Genomic DNA, 25,396 nt, shown 5'->3' with positions numbered 1-25,396 from the left:
CTTTTCTTTGGGGATCTCACGGGAGCCCAACCTGAGTTGAGCAAACCCAGGGAGCTGTGCCTGCATCTGTTGACCCACAGCGCAGTAGCATTGACTCAGCCATCTGGATGGCCCCTCCAGCAGCATCAACTCACCTGGAACAAAACTGCAGCGATGCAGCTTTGGGAGGGCACAGCCCCTCATTCCTCAATGGAGGGCATCAGCCTCCACTCTGCAGGAAAGGAGATACTAGTTCACAGTTAACTTTGACCAAGATTTTTCTGTGCCTCCCTCAACTACCCCACCTGCGTGGGATCCCCATCCATACAGGCAGTGAACTTGCTGGGGGCAAAAGAGGTCCACATCATTTTCAGAAGTCTCACAAGAAGAAGGTGATAGTCCATTTCCTTACAACTTAAGAAAAAACCCTCAAATATACAGAATGTCCCAAGTGTAGGGTAAAGAACTATTTTTAATTTCCAGAAACATTTGTGAGTCAATGTGGTGACTCTGATGCATCATTAATCCTGAAAATGCCCTACTGGTTTTCTACAAATGGGGAAACTCTTACACCACAATAAGGAAATTATCCTGGATCCATTAAGCTGGTCTAATTGCCAGACCTTATTTAACCTTGCCAACTATCACAATTATGTCCTTTAGACATAATTACATTCCATAAAAAATTAAAAATTAAAACAAAATTACATTCTAGAATCACATGAGACATTTGATTGTGTCTTTCATCCCGAGCATTTCCTCGGATTTTCCCTTGACCTTTACAACCTTGATAATTTTGAAATTCACAAGGCCAGTTATTTTTCAGCATGCCCCTCAAATTGGGTTTGTCTGACTGTCTGCATGACTCCATTCAAGCTTTGTGTCTTTGGCAGGAATATCCCAGAAGTAATGACATGTTCCCCTTTGATCCTGTCTTGTGGTGAACAACGTTTTTTACTGCAGTTAACAACGATGGTCACTTGATCATTCCATTAAAGTGACATGTTTTCATGCTTTACTGTAAAGGCACTCATTTGCCCTTTGTAAGTACGTATCATTGTGCAGTTCTTTCAAATTATGAAAATGTCCTATTCCTCCTAACATTTTCCTTTGATTTATTTAGATCAATATGGCCTCATGGTTTGTCATTTCACTCAATGGCTTCTAATTCGTTCAAACTGTCCCCAGTTTAACCAGTGTTAGATCCTCCAAATAAGCCTCACTGTGCTTTGACATGATCTCATCATTTGGGCACTTTCTGGCACAAGACATTACTAACTCATCTTGTACTTTTTCTGATCCAGCCCAGCCCTGGACTTCCCCCCCCCCCTTTTTTTTCTTCATCTCAAGGAGCCCTGGTATCTCTTAATAAAGAGTGGTACATAGAAGCCAAAACCTGGGCCCTCGATGTGCTCATTGGACTGTTCCCAGGCCCTCTGACTAAACAGAACTAGGGAATATCTGCATACATTTCTATGTACATTCATTTCTTTGGATCTCTGACTGCATCAAAAATCGTGAGTTAAAGATGCCTCTGATTCTATTTCCATACCACAATCTTCACTGAAACCTTCTCCATTCGTAATTTTAACTCCCTTATCTGACCATGAGAACCGTGGCTCCCCTCGTGACTAATGCACATGCTCTTTCTTCTTCCTCCCCATACGTATCCAATTTCCCATAGCTGATCTGGCTTCCTCTCCCCCACACTGGTGCTACCTCTCCTGCTTATACTGGCTCTGACATCTTGTTCTGGAACACTGAAGCTCTCTCCCTGACCTGGCGTGGACACCTGCTGTTGTCAGCCCTACCCTATGGATTTAGGATGAACTGTTCAAGAAAGGAAAAGAAAGTAGAGCACATAGACGAATTCCAGGCTTGTCTAATATTGGGCTTACCTGTGATGAAAGTACTTAATTCCATTTTTCAAAGCAAGGGAACAGTCATACACTGTATTAGATAAGGTAACCCTGACTGATGAAATAAACCCACAACTGTATAATGGTTCAAACACTATAGTACCCTTACTCACGTGATGTCTGAAACAGGCTATCTTGAGTCACAAATAACTTCTCTAAGAAATGGTTTAGGCACCAATTGCTGTCCATTGTTTGGTGCCGTAATTTTTCATAGCTAAATTCTGATGCTTCCATGTTTGTGTTCATCCTGGCCAGTGGAGAAAGAAAAGAGAAGGAAACATATAATTAGATGTTTATGCAGAATTGAAAGTCACCCCCACGAATTATGTCCACATTGTATAGCCCAGGACCTCACTCCAAGGCAAGCTGGATGCAGGTTCACAACAGGTCCAAGGAAAGATAAAAGACGTGACAGTTTAACCAGTTGCTGCCAGACAGGACATACCACAGTTGAAATGCAAATTAACATATGGGGACTAAATGATGGAAAACTCATGATACTATGAAGGGAACAACCTTATACTATCAACGTGTTAGATGTGTGTGCATGCAACTCTTCACACCCACTCACCATTACCTTGACTGTCACTTCAGCTTTTTTGTGTTTCGTCCTCCAAGAAAAGGGGAACCATCTTTTTTTTTAAGCCATGTTCAATCAGCAGACGTGACTCAATGTGATTGTGTCTGTGAAAATGTTCTTATGTTGTTAAAGACAGAGGTTATTTTTCCCCTGTAGTTTTTGTCAGTTGTTTATGGTGGATTTTAAGGAGAAAGAGTGTAGTAAACATCTTTACTCAACCATCTTTGGTCAGTAACTTCAAAAAATGCTTGTTGACAAAAATGTGTAAATAAATTCATTTTGCATAAACCCAAGGACTCGTTCAAAATAGTATCATCAGGTTAAAAAAAAATTTTTTTTTTAAAGAAAAGGGGCGCCTGGGTGGCTCAGTCGGTTAAGCGTCCGACTTCAGCTCAGGTCACCATCTCACGGTCCGTGAGTTCGAGCCCTGCGTCGGGCTCTGGGCTGATGATGGCCCAGAGCCTGGAGCCTGCTTCCGATTCTGTGTCTCCCTCTCTCTCTGACCCTCCCCCGTTCATGCTCTGTCTCTCTCTGTCTCAAAAATAAATAAACGTTAAAAAAAAAGTTCAAAATAGTATCATCAGAAGTGGAGATTCCTGGCGGAAGCCACATTTCTGGTAGCTCACACCCACATGTTTATTAGAAGGAATCTCAGGGTCGAGTGATAAGAAAGATAACTCACATGACCTTGTCCATTTTCTTGCCAATGCAGCTTCCGATGCACATGATTTTGGAACCAGTATCATTTAGATGGTGTCAAATGTGTAAAAGATAAAAAGAAGAAAGATGTAAATCATGACACTGACTATATTTACTGAATACTCTAAAGTGTGCTGAGAGCTCCCCTATCCTGGAGAAAAGGATTAACGGACCTTGTGCTCAAACTTGATTTATTCTAAGACCTTTGGTGTCTCTTGGTAAATATTTCCTTTTCATAACATTAAAGTCATGATATCTGGCCGATTGATCTTTATTGGTAGGTCTTCCTAGCTGATCAGGAAAAACAAAACCTAGAGTGATAAAACCTCCCATACATTTTAAACTGAACCTGGGGCACCTGAGTGGCTCAGTCAGTTGAGTGTCCAACTTCGGTTCAGGTCACGATCTCGCCGTTCCCGAGTTTGAGCCCTCATCAGGCTCTGTGCTGACAGCTCAGAACCTGGAGCCTGTTTCAAATTCTATGTCTCCCCCTCTCTCTGTCTCTTCTCTGCTCATGTGCTTTCTCTGTCTCTCAAAAATAAACATTTAAAAAAATAAACTGAACCTGACACTCTGGGTATAACCAGACTCTGCCAGTTGGTATGTCAACATGGAAAAAGTAAGGGTCTTGCCAGAGGTCAAGATAAAATGAAGAGATATGAGGATCAGGAGGAGAAAGACAGAGTTCACTCCTGAGGTCACCCCTAAGTGGATATCAGGTGGACAGCATTTCAACCATGAGCGATGGAAGGTCCCAGACGTCACCTCCACAACCACATTACTCCTGCCTGGGGAGCTCGGGCTCACCTGGTTGACCACGAGTGCTGCCTTCCACCCCACGTATCTTTTAATATGTAACCCAAGTCACCCCAAGCTTTGCTTCCAGAACTGCCTATGACCAACAAGTTCCAAAAGAAAACGATTTTAACATTTTCACAATAAATGTTCTCCATGTGTCTGTTGTTTAGTAATTATAAAAATGGGACCAGGGTGTAAAATCTGAGGAATGTTAAAAAATAGTGTAATGTTCTTGCTGTTTGTGGCATAATAACCACATACTGGAAAGACTAATTTACTCCATGCAAATTTAAAATGTTCATGGCAGAGAAGAGGACTTCTCAGTTTGCACAGCATAATTCTTCGAGGGGGTGGTGTTGGGAGTGAGACAGGCAGGAATCCATGAGGAAGAACAAGGATTTGGAAGGAACACGATTCTCAGTAGTAAAGGAAAACAGGGAGAATCAAATTGCGTTTGCCATGGGCCTGTGCTAGCACGCTACATGAGGCTGCAACTGAAATTAGGTGGATGCCCTCAGCCCCCCCCCCCCCCATTACAACCTGGAGGGACACAGGGCTGGGAGGGGCAACGCGGAGTGGCAGGGGGGACTCTCAAAATCAGGGAAGCCTCTCAGGTCAAGTGCCCTCAAGAGTGCAGCCCAAGCTTTACATGGAGGTGCAAAGTCTGGGTTTTCCAATCAAAATCACGAAACCAGATTCACAGCAGCTCGGAGTAGAATGCGGTGCAAATGTCTGGTGTAACTGGGCACCTCTCCCATCATTCAGTCTCTTTCTTTTCAAAGCAGGACCACTCCTGTCTAGTTTACCAAGCACTTGTGAAGATGGAAATGGACAATATTTGAAAAGCTTCTGATACAGACAGGTCAAGAAGTAGGGATTCCTCCACCTCCGACAACATGTTGGCTCAAAAGTGCTGATTTGCTTGAAAGCTTTTCTCCCAATGACGAGGCTCTGACTCTACACGCTTTGTGCAAACATCAGGCTTTTATAGATCTTCCCTCACCCAGATCTTCCCTCACTCACAGGGGACATTCTTAAATAATTAATGATACAAGAGATATGCTGAATGTTTATTGTTTAGAATGCTCTGAGATAATGTGCTCTGCAATGAAAACAGACTGGTGAGCAAGACATATTTTCCCTGCCTTTTTATAGCTTAAAATAGACTGGTGGCATTTTTGTAGGTAATAGAGTCCTCAAAAATACATTTGAGGAACACCTAACCCAGAGATCTGGGCACATCCCTTAGGACAATAGGAAAGGCTTGTTATGAGACATGATGTCTCAGAGGAAAAAGAAAGAATCACAATGGACATGATAGATCTGGGGAGAAGAAAGCATGACCCAGGCAGCAAATATGTGCCAAAGCCTAGGTACAAGGGACCCTCATGCCCCTTTTTCTCTTTTAGGCTTAAAAAACTATATATATTTCTTGTAATTCTGGAAGCCACGTGTCCAAGATGAAGATCAGAAGGTCCAGTGTCTTCTTTTTCTTATTGAGATACAACTGACATATAAGATTAGTTTCAGCTGTACACCACCATGATTCAATATTTGTAATGTTACACAATGATCACCCCACTAGTCTGCTTCACATCCATCATCACACATGGTTACAAACCAGCGACTTCCGAATATACAACACAGTAGGATTAACTAGAATCACCATGCTGTACATGGCATACTTTCTAACATAGTTAGGAATATCTAAAGTGTACGGGCGCCTGGGTGGCTCAGTCGGGTGAACGACAGACCGGCTCAGGTCATGATCTCATGGTTCATGGGTTCGAGCCCGCGCGTCGGGCTCTGTGCTGACCGCTCGGAGCCTGAAACCTGCTTCCGATTCTGTGTCTCCCTCTCTCTCTGCCCCTCCCCTGCTCACGCTCTGCCTCTCTCAAAAATTAAACATGAAAAGAATGAGATCTAAAGTGTGGAGTAGGGGAGGGGTAACAATAGGCAGAGCTGGGAAAGATTGTGTGGAGTTGAGAAACGCCATCCCGAGATGAAGATCTGCTTTACAGTCTGGGGTACCAAAGAGCAAAGTGTGGGGAAATCAACCCAGTAAGCCAATCTCAGATGGCGGAATGAAGGCGAACGAAGAGAACACAAATTAGTTTTTCACGAGTTGTATTTTTTTTGTTTTTTTTTGTTTTTTTTTAATGATGGTAGAATGTATTACATTTCTCAGGCTTAAGAGTCCTCCAGGATCTTGCTTTCAACTCCAAAGAACAGTTGGAACTTGGGAAAATAAAGACCACTGCAGGGAAAACAGTATTGAAACCATCATCGAAAGAATTTTCCTAAAGCCGAGGAAATAATTGAGTTTGGTGACCCAGAGGGCTTGCCAAGAACTTCATGGAAGAGAAAAGAATCACATACAGGCATTCGAGCAGGAAATATAAGTGACCTAAAAAAATGGAAGAAAAAAATAGATTATCCTCAGGGGGTTTTCCACAACAAATGCCATAAGATGATTTAAAAATAATGCAGAGGAGGGGCGCCTGGGTAGCTCAGTGAGTTAAGTGTCCGACTTCAGCTCAGGTCATGATCTCACAGTTCCTGGGTTTGAGCCCCACATCAGGCTCTGTGCTATCAGCTCAGAGCCTGGAGCCTGCTTCAGATTCAGTGTTTCCCTCTATCTCTGCTCCTCCCCCACTCGTGTTCTGCCTGTCAAAAATAAACATTGAAAGAAAAAAATTTAAATAATAATGCAGAGCCTTTAAGGGAAATGGTTGATGGACAACAGTGGTAGTCTTAGTTCATTTGTGAAAATAAAAACAAAGTCAGTAGCGGTTAGCCTAGTAACAACCTGATGTTTGATGTCTGGGTCTGGTTTCCCTTCTGGTCTGTCAGTGCCTTGAAAGGAAATGATCTTTATTTACTTATTTTTTCACATCCATCCATCCATTCATTTTAGACAGAGCATGTGAGCAGGGTGAGGGGCAGAGGGAGAGAGAATCCCAAGCAGGCTCCACACTCAGCACAGAACCCGACTTGGGGCGTGATCCCCACCCTGGGATCATGACCTGAGCTGAAATTAAGAAAAAAGACCAACAATGTAAATGCCTCCTGTTGGTAAAGGTTTAAATAAATGACATTGCATCAAGTCAGTGGACCACTATGTATCAGAAACCAACGTGGTGAGAAGCACATACAAATTTAGAAAATGTAATATACTCTATTGAGGATTAAATAAATTGGATATAAATATCACAATACATACAATACACTTGAAAAAAGGTGGGAGGAAATGTAGACAAATATTAGTAATTCTCTTTAGGGGGATTTACTATGATGCTATTTTTTCTCCTAATTATCTGAAATGCAAAGCTTTCTATATTTAGCCTGTGTTCGTATAATACACAAACCCAAAATTTAGTATCTGATTTTTTTAATGTTTGATGCATCAGCAGTTAACAGATATTGACTCAAATAAGCTTAAAAATAAACATTGTTTGGGGCGCCTGGGTGGTTCAGCTGGTTAAGCATCCGACGCTTGGTTTCGGCTCAGGTCATGATCTTGCAGTTTGTGAGTTCCAGCCCGACGTCAGGCTCTGCGCTGACAGCTCGGAGCCTGCTTGGGATTCCCTCTCTCTCTGCTCCTTCCCCGCCTGATTCCTCCCTCTCTCAAAAATAAACAAAAAATTAAAAATAAACATCATTTCCTGGAGCACTGGGGGGGCTCAGTCGGTTGAGCATCTGACTCTTAATTTCAGCTCAGGTCGTGATCCCAGGGTGGGGATCAAGCCCCAAGTCGGGTTCTGTGCTGAGTGTGGAGCCTACTTGGGATTCTCTCTCCCTCTGCCCCTCACCCTCACATGCTCTGTCTAAAATGAATGGATGTCACATGCCCCTCACATGCTCTGTCTAAAATGAATGGATGGATGGATGTGAAAAAATAAGTAAATAAAGATCATTTCCTTTCAAGGCACTGGCAGACCAGAAGGGAAACCAGACCCAGACATCAAACATCAAGTTGTTACCAGGCTAACTGCGTGGAGGTCTGCTGGCTCCTTCCTCATTTATACTGTCCTGGCCCCTCTCATTCTATCCCGTGTCTGCTCCTTGCTTCCCCAGGTACCAGCTCCCTTCTTTTCCCTCCTCTCTTTCCCCTTCTCTACTTCATATCCGCTGCTGCTCACCTGTCACTCAGGGCTTCCTCCTCCTCACTGTCTTTCTGCATTCCTGCAGACTCAGCTCGCCCACTTGGAGACATCACCTTCTAAGAGTTATTTACCTGAGGTTTCTGGAAGGAGCATATTAGTAGCGTGTTTGAGCCCTGTGCACCCCAGCGCACGCCTGACCTGTCCAGCCTCTCCTTCTTGATCAGATTCTCTGCACGGGTCCAGTCAACAGTATTCAGGGCATGAAAACAAGACCCTCCACAAAATCTCCTTCAACAAGGGACAGAAGCAGGGCAGTGAACAAGACAGTCACTGTAATTGAAAATCAATAGATAAAACCATTGACCATTTCAATCATAGACAGTTAATTGCTAGTACTCAGCATGAATCACCCTCTCACTGTCTAAAGGCTGGCACTGAGGAGGATGAAAACAGATCCTTGCTTCAAAGAACATCCAGTTCTTTCGTGCCACCTTGTTATATTCCTTGAAACCACTGAACGTTTTTTTAAAAGCGTATGTTTATTAGATCCATCCGTTGCTGAAAATAACTGTAATCCTCCTCTTCATTGAGTCATGTGCCATGTGCTTTTTACCCACTTAAGAACTAACACACTTAGGGGGCATTATTATTATCATGGCCAAGTCATGGCTACAACTCAGGCTTGGTTAACTTCCAAAGCATGGAAACCCCTCCATGCCTTCCCCAATGCGATGCATCATGGCATGTAACATCCACACATCAATATCAAAGACAAACTAGACAAACAGGACTCTCCCCAACTTTCCATGCACTCCTGATAATAGGATAACAAATTTGCCGATGTCTTTCCTAGAATTGTAAAACTCGTGTCCACTGTAGAGACAGAGAAACCATGGAGCCTAAGTGTGAGTTATGGGTGTGGGCAGAGCATTAATTAGTCACATCAATATGGGCATAAGTTCCTCTCCATATCTTTGTCTGGTCCCGATGGTGCTCATAAAAAGGCAGTGTGGACTGTAAGCCCATGTGGTTGTCCTACCACCGTATTATCTTCGCTCTTTCTTCCAAATTCCCTGCATGTCTATAATTGCCTGCTAAGACCATTGATCCAAACCCAGTGCACACACATACTGTAGGAAACTGGAGAAAATTCTGCCAATAATTTAGGTGAAACAAAAAGTCTGCCAGCAATAGCAACTTCACATGTGGACTGTGACATGTTCTATTTTGAATTAAGGAAAATAAAACACCCATACAGTTGTGGAGTCTTCTACGTGTGACTTAGACCCATTGTAAACTGTTCTCCTTAACACAAAGTACCAGGTTCTGCAATGACGAAGAAGAGCATGAGAAAACACCTCCATTCTAAAACCTCATCTATCGCTTACAATAGCGCAAACTCGAGAGCGTTTAATCAGCATTCTGAGTCTAATTTTCTCTGTAACAGCACCTGAAAAATAACACTGCGTTTGGTCCTGCTAACCTGTCCACTTGTGATGAAATAGAAAAGATTTTAATGAAAAATGTCATCAGAGAAATGCAAATTGAAACAACAGTGAGATAGCACTGTGCGTGCGCTAGAATGGCCAAAGTCCAGAACAAAGACCAATGCGAAATGCTGGCCAGGAAGTGGAGCAGCACCAAGGCTCATCCACCGCTGGGCAGAATGCAGAATGGTGCAGCCCCTTTGGTGGTTGCTTCAAAAGTGAAATGTACTACAGTTCCACTACGACCCAGGCATCGTGCTCCTGAGTACTTACCACAAAGAGCTGACCAATGTATGTCCACCCCAAAACCCGCTCACGGGTGGCTGTACAGCAGCTTTATTCATCATTGCACAGACTTGGACACAACCAGGGTGTCCTTCAATAGGTGACTGGATAAATAAATGGTGGTCCATCCAGACAACGGAATTATTCACACTAAAAATGAAATGAGCTCTCAAGCTGTGAAGAGATATGAAGGAACGTCAAGTTCACATTTCTCAGTGAAAGAGATGGGTCTGAAAAGCCTACATAGTCTATGATTCCAGCTCGATGATACTCTGGAGAAGGTGAAACTATGGCGATAGTAAAAAGATCAGGGGTTGCCAGGGGTTGGGGAGGAGGTAATGATGAATTAGCAGAACACAGAGGATTTTTAGGGCGGTGAAATTAGGCTGTGCGATTCTGTAACGGTGGGCACAGGCCATCACACGTTTCTCCAGAACTGTAGAACATATACCACCAAGAGCGAGCCCTAATGTGAAGTATGCACTCTGGGAAATAATGATGTGTCAATATAGGTTCGTCAGTTACAACAAATGCCTCACTCTAGTGTGGGTGTTGATAACAGGGGAGGCTGATGTGTGGGTGGGTGCAGGAGGTATATGGAAAACCTCTGCACCTCCCTCTCAGTTTTTCTATGAACCTAAAACTGTTCCCAAAATTAAATCTTTTAAAATACAGATTTCAGGTGACTTAGGAAACACAATATAAAAGCTAGTTCTCACTAATAAGTCAAAGCACAACCACATCATGGTACAAGAAGAGAGGTTGTGTTGCTATGTTGCATACTCGATGCCTGCAATATTATTGTGTTTCCCATCGAACTTAGATATTTATTGCATAAAAATAACCTTCTTGGTGCAAGTCCCTGGAATACCATCAGGCACCGAGCGACCTCACACAGATTATTTTCACTTAGCCTATTCCTTAAAGTACACCTGATTTTATTTTTTTTTTTGTCCTGAAAGGTTGCCTAATCAAGCACAATTGTTGCCTGTTCCAAGCCATTGGCAATTACTTAAATAAACCAAATCCTGGAAAGGTTCTGTGTAAGGAAGTTAATACTAATATAAATGCCACCAAACGGAGGGAAAGGCATTTAATTAGGAAGTTCCAATTTAAGCATAGGGATTACAGGTGATTCTTACCCCCCAGTACCAGTTTCTGTCTCACTGCCTATGGCCGTGTCCTGCAGGGAATTTTCATACGTCTGTCTTCTTTACTGACTACTTCAAGCCTCCAGTGAACAAGACCCACTCTCCTTTGCTCCCCACACCTCCAAACAAAGCTAGTATGTGTAGCATGACAGTCAAAGTATCAAACCACTCCTTTTTCTTCCACATCTACCGAGGTTGTCTGAAGCTGCAAAGAATGCCGCTTCTACTCTTACAAGGAGAAAGAGAAGGATAACCTACAGAAATCTGAACTTGCTTTGAGCCCTCCAATGTGGTTAAGACCTTCCAATGAGGGATGAGATATGCCACCTCCATTACCTATCTCAGCATGGAGGGGAGAGCCATCCTTCACTCTGGAAAGTGTAGGCGGCGAGAAGTCATTTTCCCTCTACCTTTCTAGGTTCTTGGCTGAGAACTGCCTGCAATAACAGACGAACAGGACAAGGGGATGGTCGTTAGGAAGATTTAAGTCACTGATACGAGTTTCTAGAGATTCAGCCATCCCTCTCTTTCTGGCACAGAGGAGGGGACACCCTTGCAAACGGAAATTTCCCTTTTAAACATAAAGAGGTAAATTTCTACTAGGTTTGTGGAGCTTCTTGCATGTCTGCAGCTCCTCAAAATGAATCGGCTCAAAATAACCTTTATGCCCAAGAGGGATATTTTGGTGTCATATTCCTCTCCCCTTCATAATGCTGATGAGGAAAACTTTCCTCTGCCCTTCAGGGTCTTTACAGCTGGATGAAAAGTCAAATTGACATGAGACCCATTAACAGGAGAACATCAAATTAAGTTTTGTACCTACAGGGATTTGGAAATTCCAAAGACATGCAGTGGGAGGCTTATGTGACCTGAACAAGAGGGGTAGGGGTCTGAGGATACCAAGAGGAGCAAGACCATTAGCAGGAAGGTGACAGGATGTGTGTGGAAAACAAAGGTTGCTCTAAGTGTCTTAGGTAAAGAAGAAGCTCTTATTAATACCTCTCTTCTTAGTGCAGGCTCTCCTTTCCAGTGTAAATTTAGACACTTGAGGAGGAGGTAAAGAGTTTTTCCTGAATCTGCTCCATTTCGATGGCTTTTAACTCAAAATACTGTTCGTGCCAAGGTGGCCCATCTTGAGGCAGCCTGCCATTGGCCCCCTACAATAAGCAAGACAAAATCTGCTGAAATATTAACCAACTTTTATAGCTCAACTGAGGGCTAGTGTGCCAATCTGGAACAACCTCACGCCCTCTAAGGTGAAGGTTTGAAAGACTGAAATGTCATGGATGTCCTAGCTAGCTCATCCATTCAGGTAGTCTCTTCCTTCATAGGCCTTCACCAGACTATCTACAACTTTCTAAATGACAACAAACAGAGAGCAAGACAAATAATTCCTGTCCAAAGCAATGCAAATTAGGTCCCATGGGAAAAAGTTGCTTTTCACCTTTTGCCAGTGCGATGTTCTTTCCACACATCAACTTTGCTTGGCTGCACAATGGGAAACCAGTACATGAATTGGTCAGTTTTATATCCATTTGTAAATTCATTTCATTGTTCCTTATCAGACGTAAATGCTCAAACCAACCATAGACCTTACCAATTCCCTTTTTAATAAGTTAAAATATTCAGTACATGTTTACTTTATAGCTTAATGAGCATCTTGGGTTTACATTTTTAGGGTTTTTTTTTAATTTTTTTTTCAATGTTTATTTATTTTTGGGACAGAGAGAGACAGAGTATGAACGGGGGAGGGGCAGAGAGAGAGGGAGACACAGAATCGGAAACAGGCTCCAGGCTCTGAGCCATCAGCCCAGAGCCTGACGAGGGGCTCGAACTCACGGACCGCGAGATCGTGACCTGGCCGAAGTCGGACGCTCAACCGACTGCGCCACCCAGGCGCCCCTACATTTTTAGTTTTATGCTTAGGACCCCAGGCACAAGGAGAGTCTACACTTACTCACAAGCTCTCAGGTGGTCTTACTGTTTCTCAAGAGAGAGGCTGGAAGCAGAGTGGGACATGAGACAGACTCCACCTCAGTGGTACAGGTGTGATGGGGTTGACCAATACCTGCCAGGGGAAAAGCACAAAGACCCACCACCTTCCCTGAATTCTCTTCTCATAGGGAACAAAATCTTCAATGTCTGATCAAAGGTACGGCAAGTGACATCACTCCCAGGGCCCAGGCACAGACGCTTTGCAGCTGGGTCAAGCGTAGCAGACAAATCCTCTAATCCTAAGGGAGGGTCAGAAAATTCTGTTGGCCCCCAGATCCTATACTGGTGACCAGCAGAACTCTGCTACCTCCAGAGAAAGGGCATAAACTCCCTCCCACCCAAGACCAACCGTAGATGCCAACCCAAGTTTCACTGACAGAGAAGGGAGGCCAGGGATGCTGAGAAGTTCCCATCTCTAAACCCTGGGAATACAAGAGCAAGCTAAATCTGACATTAGATGAGGAGGACAGATCACTGCACCCCTTTCCCCCACACCCTCCCCATCCTTGACATCAGGCTAGCATCGATGAACAAGGAACATCCATGCACTTCTGGGGAAATGAAAGAGCGTGAAGACACCCACTCTGCCTGGGGAAGGTGGGTGGGGGAAACCAAAAGCAGAAACCAAGAGGAAACACTCTAGTGTCTCACATCCAGCCCTAAGCACAAGTAACAGCCCTGCCCCCACTACTGGACACATGAGAAGCCAGTGGTGTCCCAAAGATCACCCAAACACAGCTCCATTCATTCCCAACATTACAGCCCGAAATACTATTTATTTCACTTTTTACCACGTCTTTTGCAGGCAACTCACTCTTAGAAGACCCACCCCCATCACCAACTTGGTTTTACGCTCTGCTCTCAACCATCTTGAAATTCACCAGAAGTTGAGATCAAGGGGCCCCACGTTTTTATTTTGTACTGATCCCTGAATATGATGAAGGTGGTCCTGACTTCTGTTATTCTGCCCGTGGGAGGCAGCTTTCCACAAATTCAAGCACATGTTTCCATACTGCGGCTCAGGAAACCCTGAGTGTCTCAGGACCCTTTCCAAAGGTCCTTGGGCCAAAACCCCACTCATGACAATTCTCAGACACTGTTGCCTTTCCTCCTCTCTCATTCCCTCACTGATTTGCAGTAACATTTTCCAGAAACTACATGACAGGTGATATTATAACAGACTGAATGCAGAACCCAATCTGAGAATCCAGCTGCCTTTTATGAAGCTCACTGAGCAGATTTGCTCAGATACATAACAATGGGACCCTAATCACTATTTTTTTAAATACAGTCATTTTTAATCAAAGATGTTATTTATACTAGCATGCAAAGGACTTATTACATTAAATATAAATTTAATATAGTAATAAGTAAATACTTCAAATGTTTCTCCATTTTCATTTCCACTTTTGCCAGATGACGATAGATAGAACCCAGACTAAAAATGTTCTTTGAGGTCCTGGATCATTTTTCAAAAGGCAGAGTGATCCCCCAGATAAAAAATGTTGAAGACTGTTGAGCTAGAGCACACTGCCTCCTCCCTGCTCCCTAAAATAAAAATTTCGGAAAGGTTAAATGGGCTCGGTGAGCTGATTTGTGTTGACTTGAGAATCCAATGATGAACCCTGACCTGACCTTGAGGGAGACCGACTTCCCTTCCTCCCTACAGATACTCTGTCATTTCTAAATCTCAGAGTCACAACTTTCATGTTGTGGAGTTTTCAGAATATTTAGCTGTTTCTCCTCTGTAGTTTTGGAAATGGTGGGTGACGATGGTAACACATCCAGAGAAAACACCACATGAGCTGAAATGTGTGTACCCCGAGGGAAAGCAGACAGGACTTTGTGTGCGTACATGTGTGCAATCAGGTGCACAAACCTGTATCATAAATAGTAAGATAATTACGGGTATAGGATCCGTAAATCGTATGACAATACTACCTTCACTGAGTGTTAGTGAGTGCAATTAATGTTCCTTCTCCTTTATGCAAACATGTCCCTGGTCAAGTGGCTCCAGGCGACTTTTCTCTACAAGAACTTCCTATACTGCAATGTGCAGGTGACACATGGGGAGGGGTGGGGGGGTGCTTATCACTCTGAAGTGTCCGACTGAGCAAGTTTAGGATGGGGTGGACCTTCTGCATTTTTAGCAAGCTTCTGGACAAGGCTGATGTTGCAGCCCATGGAGGAGGCTTTGAGTAGCAAGGAGATGAACACAACCATGTGGGTTTCTGGTACGTGTGGGTACACGTGCTCCCGGGAAGAGAAAGTGGGGCGGACGAGCTCCTAGCTCCTTTATGACACACACAGACACTGGCATAGTAATACATATTTGGGGCTTTGGTGTCTTAGGTATATTTACCTTGGAAAGGGCATTTTGCCTGCGTTGTAAAACCTTCTGTATTTTCATGTTGGTCGTTAAGGAAAATAGAGCACAATCTTGTTATACTCAATACTATAAGGCCTGCCTCACAGGAATTCACTCAAACTCCATAAAATTTTCCATTATGTCCAGAAAATTTCCTCTAAACAAGTCCACGTTTCATCTCAGTGCCAGGAACGTGGGTTTCAGGTGTCTGCAATGCAAAATAAACAGGCCAAATGAATTTGAATGGCCCCACGAGAAAATCGTTTTCGTCCATGTTTGTATGACTGATTAAAACATGGTTCTATTTTATAAAACATAAAAAATAAATATGGATGGTCTCTGAAGAGAGCAGTTTACATCTAATTTTTAAAGATAAACCTTTTAATGATTTACATTTTCCTTTCCTATCTGAGCACCAAAAGATTTGATTAAAGTTTTATCTACTTTGCTATCTGCCATTTTATGCAATTACCATCCCCTTGGATGGTTTTCTTTTTATTATTCTTTAAAGAAAAACTGCAAAGATAATACACGGATAAATTTGAAGGATTTTACAGCCGGGCAATTTTCTCGGTTTTACAACAATTACACTTTTACAAAATTCCGAGTCAGAAAATCCGAAGCTGGGTTCTGAAGGAGGAATGTTCCATGGTAGGGCAGGCGCTGCCTATCTCTGACAATTGCATTGGCGCATCTATCGCAATATGCACATCACACCTGCACGCTTCCGTAAACGAATGGCTTCTGACTTGCTGACACCGTGAAGGATTTCTGTAGTTTCTTGACATATGTATTGTAATGTGGAAACCTCAGAGCCAACAATGGCAGGATCAAGTGTACCATTTCTACGTCACTATAAGCTTATGATGGCACCTGTTTTAAATCAAATGGGATGAGCAATCATATAACATGAGATCCTGTGGTAGTTGCTAAACTTGGTACGAATGTGTATATCCCATGAAGACAGTGCTTTCATGGAGATCCTGAATATAGCAAAGCCTTTGGGGGTTTGGGAACTCAACCCCATGGCAGGAAATCTACTGGCCTTGGAAAGATACAATATGGCTTCTGAATCCTGAGCTAGAGAAATAATCATTGGGAAGTCTGCAGTACTGGAGCAGGCCGATTTTCTCCTTCAATCGAAGGGTTTTCTTTACCGAAGGGTCTGAGGACGGCAATATCAGTAAAAGAGAAGGTATTTTAGGGAACTTTTATAGAAAAGCAAATGGCTACAGCATTTAACAGGAATAATCTTAAGGAGGTGCAGACCGGATTGAACCTACTTTAACTGGAAGGCAATTCGGGGATGGAATGGATCTAAGCAAAATTGAGTTTCATAATGTGACCAGGATTAGAAAGAAAAACACTGTTAACTTTCTACGATCCATATCCTAAAAAGGAGGTGTTTTTTCTTTAATGTCTTGATAATACTTCACAGTGACAGTGTATAAAGGTAGCAACCATTGTTGTGACAAAGAATTAGAGAGAGTTCAGATCATTTGGTCTCCTGTGAAGAAAATAAATAGAAACAGGAAGTAAATAAGAAGAAAATGCTGGGGGGCGCCTGGCTGGCTGGGCCAGTAGAGCAGGACACTCTTGATCTTGGAGTTGTGAGTTCAAGGTCCATGTTGGGCTTAGAGCTTACTTAACAAAAAGAGCTTTTGGGGTGCCTGGCTGGCTCAGTCAGAAGAGTGTGTCACTCTTGATCTTGGAGTTGTGAGTTCAAGCTCCAAGGTGCATGTAGAGATTACTGAAATAAATTTAAGGAAGAAAATACTATTTTTTTTTAAACACATACAAAAATTTTAAGTGTCATTCTTTTTTTAAAAAGAGATTTTATTTTTAAGTAATCTCTACACCCAACATGGGGCTCAAACTCACAACCCGGAGGTGAAGAGTTGCAAGGTCTACTGATGGAACCAGTCAGGAGCCCCTAGGTGCCACTCTTTATCAGGACTCTGTGTGTGTGTGTGTGTGTGTGTGTGTGTGTGTGTGTGTGTGTGTTGGTAGGGTATGGACATCAAAAAGTATATTCTCTTAAATCCCGGGAATATACATGTAGATGAGTAGAGTATGCATAGTAGTCTTTAAATTTTTTTTAATGTTTATTGATTTTTGAGAGACAGAGACAGAGTGTGAGCAGGGGAGGGGCAAAGAGAGAGGGAGACACAGAATCCGAAGCAAGCTCCAGGCTCCACGCTGTCAGCACAGAGCCCAATGTGGGGCTCAAACTCACAGACTGCAAGATCATGACCTGAGCCAAAGTTGGATGCTTAACAGACTGAGCCACCCAGGTACCCCAGCATAGTTTTGAGTGTACTTATAACTAACTAAGGAAGCCATTAATGTCTTACACAGAATGTTCCTGAAAATTAATACAACATTGGAAAATTGAAAACCAAATAACCACCTCTATGCTCCAAAGAGAACATTAGGTCCATGAAACAAAAAATGAACCTTAAATATTTCTTTTAGACAAAATTGTCAAGGATGCTAGTCCAACATTTCATACGTATTCGTTCTTTTCCTTCAGAAGGACACATGCAGGTGCAAACTTAAACCCAACAGGGCCCTCAAGGAAATGAGACATCACAACCCATCTGAGCTTAACTGTGGATTCTTCCCCAGTCAGTCCTCCGGATGACAACTCAGCATGGACGATACGTCTATGGAAGCCCTGATGGATTCTGAGCAGAGGACTCCACTGTGCCTGAACTCCTCACCCACAGAAACTGTGAGACCACACGTGTGTGTTAGTTTAAGTCTGAGGTAAGGTACCGTCTCTGTCAGGGCAGGGAGTGCCATTTGCTTGCTGCTACCTTCTTAGTTTGGTGGGTGGCCCTGCACACGAGGGATACCAGTAATGATAGCTGAAAGGGCATGACTGGTTGCATGATGAAGAGTAACTGTGATGAGGGAAGAAGGGAGAAGTTGTGGCCTGGAAAGTAATAGCTTTGCATTCTGGAAAGGACTTGGTGTTGTTGCTGAATGTTTTCTGAAGCTGTGGCAATCTCTAAAGACAAACACAGTTCTAGCATGAACTGATTCATGTTCGCCGAACAGGTTGGCACTCTGGACCTCAAATACGAGGGTCAGAACCCCATTTATGCCACTTATGAACCTTGAAGCTCTCATCCCGTTGTAGCTTCCTTGGTCTCCATCTCCTTATTTGGATGATGCAGATAATACTACCTCACAGGAACAGGATTAAGCCAACTATGCAATGGAAAGACATCCCCGAAAGCCCCTCAGGCCATGTGGTTTGACTTCCTTCTTTTCTTCCGCAGCCAATCCTCAACTATGGTTCTCCTGAAAACAAAATGAGTCTAGTACCTTCTATTCCATGCATGTTATGGATTTTATTCTTATTATTTTTATTACTCATGGAGAAAGGCAACAAACCAGAAGCTCCCTGAGCTGAGGGAGGTTCCAGAAGATGAAGATCTCTCTGTCTCCTTCTCTATCCCTAGTGGCCTTCCAAATTATAAGGCACAGCATTTTGCACATAGGTTACACTCATTCATGTAATCATCCATCCAATAAATATACACTGAAAACATCATTTATGCCAAGCATATAAAATAGAAAAATAACTATAATTCTTCAAAGAGATCTGTATGGTTCCAAGAGTTAATGTTTTGCTTTGATTTTCTGTAGCTGTATCAGCAACAGAATTCTGCAGCATAAGAGATGATGGTCAGACCAGAGTGAGCCAGGATGTTACCTTAATTGAAGCATCATTCACACTTATAAGATGAACACTGTTTTAATAGGTAAGACCCTATCTTCCTACACCTATAGGAAGATCTGAAAGCAGATGGTTTGCATATTTCCCAGTGAGAGACGGAGATAGAGAATCCCAAGCAGGCTCCGCACTGTCAGCACAGAGCCTGATGTAGGGCTCAAACTCATGAACCATGAGATCATGACCTGAGCCAAAATCAAGAGTCAGATGCTTAACCAACTGAGCCACCTAGGTACCCCTTAAAGAATTATATGTAAATTCAACTGATACCATGGTTTTAATTCAACTAATACCATGGTTTGCTCAAGAAGGAAAATGAGAAACATTCATTTTTTTTTCTATAGAAGAAGGAAGGCAGAGTTCGGCCCACAATGAATTTACATCAAAAATAAAAATTAAATATAAGTGGGAGTCTAAAAAGAACCCTTGGCAAGATATATGTAGGGACCTATAACTCTAAACCATTAGAAAAGACAAATGTCAAACACTTGAACGTATCTTTATTCCCATCTATTTTTCATTCTTATCAAACTAAATAGATTTCATTGAGTTATTTAATTCCAATGACAATAACACTGAGCAAACACAGAAGTCATAAATCACCTCTCTACTAACTGAAATCGTATATTCACCAGAGTATTTTATGTAGAGTGTAAAGGAAATTCACAATTTGTTCACATTCTCCACGACTGAAAAATAGAAAAGGTGAATCTTCTTCTTTGCAGCTCTCAGTGCACCTCTGGGGTCTTCCAGCCATTGTTTTACCAGCACATTCTGATTCCATTAATGACTTAAGTCCACAGTACAAGGTGCTTTTGAATCCGTTTGAATGGCAATTTGAGATTTCATTGTTGTAATAAGATGCCTCTGTGTACTTTCCTTTCATAAAAGTGGAAAGAAAGGGAGGCTTTTTGAAACAAAATGAACAATGGAGAGAGCAGGTGGACGTTAATCTTGACTTCCAAGCTGTACCGAATCCCCGAGTTCCAGAATCAACACTGAAGGCTCTCAGAGAGTGGGCTTGAAGAATGTGGCTTCTTGCAGAATTCTCCAGATCCTTAGTTGGAGGGCTTTCCTGCAGCAATCTGATGTATTCTGTGAACCTAGCTCCCATCTACCACACCCCCAAAACTATGAGCTCACTGCCTCTCTCTCTCTGTTTTTTTTTGTTTTTTTTTTTTTACTTTCTTGGAGAATCTGGGCTGTAGAAAAACCAGTAAAAACATTTACATCTCACTGTTGGAGCACTCGATGTTGAAACACTCATTTTACAACTCAACCCACTGCTTAAATTGCACTGTGAAGATTGCAGAGATTAAATTATAACTCCCAGGAGCATCCACAGTCTAGAACTTAATGAAGGAGAAGGGTCCATTGAGATATATATCTTTTATATTGCTTCTAGCCGAAACAGCTCATGGCCGATCCATCTAGAAGTTCTTAAAAAAAAAAAAAAAAAAAAAAAAAGCAAGAGTATAATGGCAGAGGGAGTTACATAATTCTGCAGGTTATTTTTAGAATCATTTCCATGCTATGAAAAATACCGGAGGAGAGACTTCCATTAATAATGTGTGTCTAGCTACCTAGGAACACACTGAACGTTCTGAGCGGTGGGGTGTGCTTCTATGGACCTCCCAGAAAAGCCTTGCAGAAGACTGTCCTTTCTGCAGCATCTCATGTCGGACAGTGCATGGCAAAAGTCATATGGTTTTCATCCCCTCCTTTTAGGCGTGGGAGTCATCGCAAAAAGGAGGGGGCTGATTCAGGCTGCCAATAGTTGCCCAAAGCCTTTCTCCTCACCAATTCTGCACTGACAGCGTCTCTCTTTTCCTGCATCCACACCAAACCGATACTGCTCTGCACCTGTCTTTCATTCAGTCTTCCCAAGATAAGGTAGAGAATCTATAAATATCACCACAGTTTCACATTTCACTTTGTCCTTAGGGTATCTTTCCCCCCACAAAGCCTGCTTTCTTTTGAGAAGAGCCTGATTTCTCCCGGAGCCAGGAGGCGTGAGCTAATCAACAGAGTTGTGCCACGGTCACCGTGCCTTTTAGGGCGTTGCGGGAAACACACAACCACAACTGCCACGCGCAGTGTTTGCTAGCGGTTGCAGGGACGTGAACTGCACCGCCACGGATGGAGATGTGCACAGGGTCTCCCAGTGCAGGTAATAAGCAGGAACGGAAAGGACACTGGGAAACTCCGCAGTATCTTTATGGTGAATGCTTCCCTCCCCTGATTCCAGAGACCAAAGCAACATAGCTCAGTAGGGCTGAGACTAGGGACGTCAGACAAACTTTCTTCTTTCTCTGGGTATGCAAACTTTGGGGCTCACAGGGGTGGAGAGGAAGCAGCTCAGCCCCTGCCGATGTCTGCATCAAGGGGCCCAGCCGATGCGGAGTGACTTTAAGACTGCCTTGCTCACTCCCACGTCTGGGTATATATCCAAAGGAAATGCAGTAAGGATCCCAAAGAGACACCTGCACTCCCGAGTTCATTGCAGCATTAGTCACAATAGCCAACAGTTGGGAACACCCCGAAAGTCCACAGACAGATGAGTGGATAAAGAAGGTGGATTAATCCACCTTACAAAGAAAGAAATCCTGCCATTTGTGACAGCATGGATGAACTTGGAGGACATTATGCTCAGTGACATAAGCCAGACACAGAAAGACAAATACTGCATGATCTACCTTTCATGTGGCATCTAAAAGAGCCTCACAGGAAGAGCAGGTAGAATGGTGGAGAATATATAGTTTATTTATTTTTAGAGAGAGAGAGTTAGAGAAAGAGCATGAGGAGGGGAAGGGCAGAGAGAGAGGGAGAGAGAGAAGCCCAAGCAAGTTCCACTCTCTCAGTGCAGAGCCCAACACAGGGCTCAATCCCACGAACCGTGAGATCATGACCTGAGCTGAGATCAAGAGTCACTCAACCCACTGAGCCACCCAGGCACCCCTAGTCTCTAGGATATTTTTAAATGTGCTAAGAGGATAGATCTTTTGTAGGATATCACACACGCGGAAAGAGTAATAATACGCAAACAAGGTGAGAGGCAACTTTTGGCGTTGTGGATACATTTATGGTGTGGCTTGTGGTCACAGTTCCACGGCTGTACCCTCATTGCCAAACTCATGATGTCGTACACATGAAACATGCATACCTTTTATATGCTGATCATATCTCAGTAAATTGATATTTTTTTTCAAGACTGCCCTCCTGCAAATTCTGAAAGAGAAGTTGTCCATTTACCATGGATATGAGTTGGAGAACATTTATAGGAAGGGAATTTTGAGCAGCGAGTTAATAAAACTTGTCACCAATGCCAGCACTGTGGGTTGTATAAAAAGTCAAGGCATATGTTGAAAAGATTCCAGAAAGCCCGTTCCAAATTGCTGCTGTGGCCAAGGTGACAAGGCTTGGTGTACCAAATCCAGCTACCTACCCTGAGCTTTTCTCTCTTTTCCCAGTTTCTAAGTCGGGCACGGAGTGCTGGGTCCTGGGTCAAGGTGTCCCCTCGATGTTAATATCTCTTCCCCAAATAGGTCTCTAAGCTTTGGCCTGAAATCTCTCCTATCTCTTGGGCAGCTCGTAATCTCCTTCCATTTCTCCACTTAATTTTAATGGTGCATGCTCTTCTGTCTGTTGTTCTGAGCAGGACTCCAGAATGTTAAAACCCTTTGCAGGTTATTGAGAGGATGTCATCATTTCTAAGACTCGGGAACAGCTAGGAACTGATTGCAAAAGACATCTCTCTGAGTGTTGCTTTGCCTTTTCAGGTTTTACACATCCCCCTCAAAATGGCACACGATACAATCTTCAGTGTCATGGATATTTTGATGACCTTCTTCCCTGGAGCTGTCATTTGTAAGAATGGGCATCACATTGGAGCTGAAACCCCCCTCTTAGGAGGTGGTGAAATGTTGAAACTCACCCACTTCGGTTAAGTGCCTTATGATCACCTGCTTATAGTTGGTGAGACAAGATCTCACATGCAGCGTGAACGACCTTGTATGCTCTGGCTGTCCTTTTTGCCGATGATGGAAATAGACTGTCTCTCCTCGTATGGATTGAATTGCATTCCTCCCAAAATGTGTGTGTTGAAGCCCTAATCCCCACCCCCCACCCCCGCCTCAGAATGTGGTCTTATTTGAAGACACAATTGAGTTAAGATGAGGACATTAGTGTGGTCTCTAATCCAGTATGCCTGGTGTCCTTCCAAAGAAGGGAAATTTTGATACAGACGCAAATACACAAGGAGAATGTCAAATACACAGGAAAAAGACCACCATCTACAAATCCAGGAGAAAGACCTAGAATGGATCCTGTTTTCTTGGGCCTCAGAAGGACCCAAGTCTGGCACGCCTGGGTAGCTCAGCCAGTTAAGCATCCAACTCTTGGTTTCAGCTCAGGTCATGATCTCACGGTTTCAGGAGTTCGAGCCCCACATTGGGCTCTATGCTGGCAGTGAGGAGACTGCTTGGGATTCTCTCCCTCCCTCTCTCTCTCTGTCTCTCCCCCACTTGCACTCTCTCTCTCTCTCTCTCTCTCTCTTTCAAAATAAATAAATAAACTTAAAAATAATTTAAAAAAAGAAGGAACCAAGGCCACAACACCTTGACCTCAGACTTCCAGCCTCCTGAAAGGTGCTACAAAGAACTGTTATTACAGCCGCCCAATCCATGGTGGTTTGTTAGGGTGGCCCTGGCAAAATAAAGCAACACATAAGGTCATCATTAAAATATATGGCAGACCATGGTCTGCCATACTTAAAATGCGCCTACAACAATAACCACGGCAAAGTCTAAACAGAGTTTGAGCGGAGCTATATAAGTTTAAATAAGTGCAAAATTCTTTGTCCACTCCTAAGTCAAGAAATGCAAATCAAAAGTGATGGCAACCTGTGTATTTATTTATTTTGCAACCTTATTTATTTATTTTGAGCAAGAGAGAATACAATCAGGGACGGGGCAGACAGAGAGGCACAGAGAGAGAATCCCAGGTAGGTTCCATACTGTCAGTGCAGAGCCCAACATGGGGCTCGATCCCCGAAGCCACGAGATCATGACCTGAGCCGAAACCAAGAGTCCAATGCTTAACTGACTGAGCTACCCAGGTGCCCCGGGAAGCTATATTTTAAACCTTTGGGTTGACCACTGGGTAAAACACTGATAACACATCGCAAGTGTTTCGATAGTGATACTATGAATCAGGTAGCCCCTTAAATGGGATATTTGGCAAAGCACATCCACGCTTGAAATGCACGTGGCCTCTGACCCAGCCTTGACTCCAGTTCTACGAGTGCACACTGAAATGCACACTCCCTTGCAGCAGAGAGATTTGTGTTTTGGGGTGTGTGTATTTCAGAACTGTTTTATAAAGGCACAGAAATAAGACAAAAATAGAGAAATGACCACTGACAGATGTTAAAGGACAGTGACTCATAAATGGCAAATTAGCCAGCCACAAACACGAATGCACACGCATGCACTCCTGAACTCAGCTACACTGGTCTCCAACAATGGCTCATTCGTGATGATGGCCATTTTCGTGATGCTTAAAAGTTAAGAAGAAATCGTTAATAGCAACAAATATTTGGACCATAAAACTTGCATGAAATAGCAACGAAGGAAAAAAACCTGACATCTCGGATTTGCAGGTTTCTCTCCAGGTTCCAAAATTATGCCGGGAAGTATGACAAACTTAAAATATTCTCAAGTGCCAACAATCTTCATTGCTGCTGCTGAGGAGACAGGCTGTAATTGTTAAGAACACTTCTGACAAACCTGTGCAAAAGAAAGTACTTGACATTTATTTAATTGTGGCGCATTAAAAGGTGAGTAGTTACCAAAGTGGATATTGTGATGATTAGTAGATTGTCTGTGACAATACGATGCAGATTTGAACTCATTGCCTTTGGAATTTGGCAAAACCTCTTGGATCAGCCAGACTTTGGATAATGTATAGATCTCAAATTAACGGATGTGCTCCTCCAGGATTCAGAGAATCTGACAGCTTGACATGGTGGAAACAGGATACTGATTTCCGATGCTGAGCCAGCTTTTTGTCGGGGAGCTGAGTCTCTCTTGCCAAGGTTTGAGTGTCCCTGGGTGGTCTGAAGGGCCCTGACTTGGAGTCCTGAACTCCAGTGCCATTTCTCTAATTCAGTAGTGTCATAGGCTGAGTTGTGTCGCCTCAACATTCACGTGTTGGAGACGTAACCCAGAGCACCTCAGAATGTGACCTGACTTGGAAACAGAATCGATGCAGATGTAATTAAGTTG

General features: G+C 43.2%; 1 long non-coding RNA gene across 1 annotated transcript in view; it reads left to right on the top strand.

Moving 5' to 3' along the window:
* The window catches only part of LOC128311545 (uncharacterized), a 93,500-nt gene extending 71,840 nt beyond the window's left edge, over window positions 1–21,660 (top strand). The window contains exon 4 of the long non-coding RNA XR_008289995.1: window positions 17,996–21,660. This is a non-coding gene — a long non-coding RNA (uncharacterized LOC128311545). The remainder of the gene's footprint in view (window positions 1–17,995) is intronic.
* The last annotated feature ends 3,736 nt before the right edge of the window (window positions 21,661–25,396 follow it).

Source organism: Acinonyx jubatus, chromosome X (genome assembly GCF_027475565.1).
Source record: "Acinonyx jubatus isolate Ajub_Pintada_27869175 chromosome X, VMU_Ajub_asm_v1.0, whole genome shotgun sequence".
NCBI classification, from domain to species: Eukaryota; Metazoa; Chordata; class Mammalia; order Carnivora; family Felidae; genus Acinonyx; species Acinonyx jubatus.
Note: the sequence above shows the minus strand (reverse complement) of the source record. Positions and strands in the feature narration are given on the sequence as shown.